The sequence below is a fragment of the Canis aureus genome, unplaced genomic scaffold (genome assembly GCF_053574225.1).
Source record: "Canis aureus isolate CA01 unplaced genomic scaffold, VMU_Caureus_v.1.0 ptg000124l_RagTag, whole genome shotgun sequence".
Classification (NCBI taxonomy): Eukaryota; Metazoa; Chordata; class Mammalia; order Carnivora; family Canidae; genus Canis; species Canis aureus.
Window position 1 is genome coordinate 406280 of NW_027554438.1, and position 3293 is coordinate 409572.

General features: G+C 48.0%; 1 pseudogene; it reads left to right on the forward strand.

Annotated features, from left to right (window-relative positions):
- The first annotated feature begins 1611 nt into the window (after positions 1-1611).
- Positions 1612-3078, forward strand: LOC144309594 (uncharacterized protein C2orf72 pseudogene; annotated as a pseudogene).
- The last annotated feature ends 215 nt before the right edge of the window (positions 3079-3293 follow it).

The window sequence follows — 3293 nt, forward strand, 5'->3', positions numbered from 1 at the left end:
AAGGGCCTCTGGGTTTCAGACAGAAGCACTGAATCAGATGTCTTTACAATCTTCCATGTAAGTAAATCGCACAACTCAAGGATTATTACCTCTTCCCTTCCCACTTAGTAAGAGCAGGGACACTCTATCATAGTCTTTGTATATCTGAGCCTAGTGTTCTTTCATTTCCTTTAACTTCCCCCATAGTTTTCAATTCTAAACTTTTCCTACTATGATTCTAATCTTTAGCATCATAACCTTGGTGCAACATTGATTGGCTTGGAGCCCTTCCTGTAGAGGCTCCCCTTATCCCTATATCCCTAAGTTGTACCAAAGATGAAACATTCCTTCATGAATCTCTGTGAGAGTTAAACACTGAGGCTTGAGCCCCCTGAGCTGTCCCAAATGGCATGTGTATTGCCAGCCATAAATATAGACGTTAAACTGATTTATGGACTTAGCTTCAAATTCAAAGTGAAAATAACATGAGAGGTGAGGGAAGAGAGGGTGAAAATTATCAATCTCTTTCCTTAAATTTAGTTTATACTATTTAGGTAATTACTTAAAATAACAATAAGGTAAGAGAGAATTACCTAACATTGAAAAGGTATCTCTACCCCAGTATTTTAAAAGACTAGTAATTTGAACACTTTTTCACAGTATTTCTGTTCTTTTTTTTTAACTGTAGTTCATGGCATCATAAGTTTTATAGAAGCTAAATATATCAAGCCTTTGGCCAGCTTTCTCACCCACACACTACCTAGAATTTTTTTCTGATTTTCAATGATTCAAGTAATAGTATTCTATCATTTCCAATTGGGAGTAATTTTAGACTTTGGTGTTTCGAGAGGGCATAATTTATTGTGTTTGATATTCAGTTGGATATTTGTTTAAATTTTACACTAAAATCACATATTTGTACCTGTTTTATTCCTTCCTCTTAGGTAATATTTAGCCATGATTTAATTTTTTTTTCTTTACTCACATATTTCAAGATTTTCTCAGGTGTTTTAAGATTTGAGGAGCAGAGATCCCTGGGTGGCGCAGCGATTTCGCGCCTGCCTTTGGTCCAGGGTGCAATCCCGGAGACCCGGGATCGAATCCCACGTTGGGCTCCCAGTGCATGGAGCCTACTTCTCCCTCTGCCTGTGTCTCTGCCTCTCTCTCTCTCTCTGTGTGTGTGACTATTATAAATAAACAAAAATAAAAAAAAAGATTTGAGGTTCAAAGAACAAAATGAGAAGAAAATAAATACTTTTGACTCCCAGTGACATGGAAATGTTACAGAGTGGCTCCCCAAGGAAGGTCAGCCATGGCATGTACTGAGCCCAGTGGTCCAGACCTGCCTCACAGAGCTACCACCATGCTTACAGGTTAGTTTCAAATCCAAGGATCCGTTTTTCTGGGGGTGATTTGGAGGATTAGATAAGAGGGGAAACTTTCAACTACAATTTTGTAAAATACTCAAGGAAATTAAGAAAGAAAATTATCCATGAGTATCCAAGTTGTGTTCACTCCCTGTATGTTTTGCTCTTTTACTTTCACTTTATTTTTCACCATGCATAGACTATGGTGCCGTCCAGATACTTATAGATTGGGGAGGAGGGACTGGTATTTTTTAAATTGAAAACCATGTACGTATTAACCTTTAGGGACCTGTCACCTCTTTGCTGCACTGAGGATTTACATGCTGATCTCCTGAAGTGAGACTCTATTAGATTCCACAAATCTCATGAGTCTGATTTCTGTGTTTCCCAGTTTTCTGCTGAGTGGTTCATGCCAGAATAAAGGTAGTAGAAAACAAGAAGGAAACAAAACAAAACAAAAATCAAAATTATCCACTTAGGAATATTATTTAGAGAGAACAAAGAGCATTAATTAATTTGCCAGTCTCTTAAGATGATGATGGCCGTATGATACTAGGGAAGAGTCTTAGCGAACTGTAATTTCTAGAAAAAGTGAACATAGTTTAATAATTTCTTTATTTTTACAACATAGTCTGAGATTAAACACTTATGTCTTATTTTGAATGCATTATGAGTATATTTAACTCTTGAAATAAATTTGTATATATAATATATAAGTAATATATATATATATGTTTTATACATAGATGTGTATATGGGAAAGTGCCATAATTAATTTAGCAGAATCAGAATAAAGGTGTAATCTCATCACCGTCTATTTTCTGAAAAGGTATATGTGTTTCAGATCAGAGTGATATCTTTCCCCACCAGCTGCTATGCGGTCCCCTTCTCAGTAACCTGGGTAGTTCGTGATTAAATGCTTGCTCTAGGCGGCGAGCAGGCAGCGGAGCCGGGAGCTGGAGGCGCGGCCGCTCGGCCGAACCGCCCTTCCAGGCGCTGCGGGAGGCGGCGGGCGGCCGCGGGCAGGTGCTGCTGGAGGGCGGGCTGGGGAGCGCGAGCAGAGCCGCCGCTGCTGCGGGACGTCGCCGGGCCCTGTTCCCGCCCGAGCAAGCCGCGGCAAGCCGGGGGCGCAGGGGGCGCAGGGGGCGCAGGGGGCGCGCCGTCCGCTCCCGCTCGTCCTCCTGCTGTGCGGCGCGTCCTCGCTGACCGCCCGGGAGCCGCGGCGCCGCCTGCGGGAGAGGCTGCGGGACGTGCGCGGCCGCCGGGGGCGCGGGCTGGTCGGGGCGCTGGGGGCCGAGGCCGGCGGAGGACGCGGCGGCGCCCGGCTCGCGGCCCCTGGAGGCGCTGCTGCGCGCGGTGTTGGGCCGCCAGGCGGGTCCCCGTGCAGGCGGCCGCCCACTGCCCCGGCCACCCGGCCTCCAGCCTGGCCGTCCCCGGGCCGCCTGCGGGGCGCTGCAAGCCGCCGGCCCGCGCGACCAGCAGCGGGACCCTGGGCGAGACCAGGCCTCCCCGCACTGCTGGCGTGCTTTTCCTGGGGTCCCTGGAGCTCGGGGAAGGATCCAGATGCCACCTTCCCCAGTGACCCAGCTCAGGATCACCTCCAGGGTCCTGGGGAGGAGCTGTCACTGACAGCCATATGTCCCAGCGGAGACTGTGGGACCCCGGGAAGGGGTCGAGAGCCTGTGATGGACTTGTCCATACTCCTGCTGAGCCCGCTGGAGCCCCCAGATGAAGGCTGGGCTCCCGGGCCACCCGCACTCTAACCTGCACACTGGGGACTGGCTCTTGCTCACCGAGCTCCCTTGCCTCTATGTTGGCCTCGGAATGGTGGTCACTACACTAAGGCCCCACCTGTCAGAGGCTGCTGCACTGAACAGCTGGGGAAACTTGTTTTCCTGGAACCTGCCCCCCGCCTCATATTTGCTCACTTTCTGATCACAGTGAGGT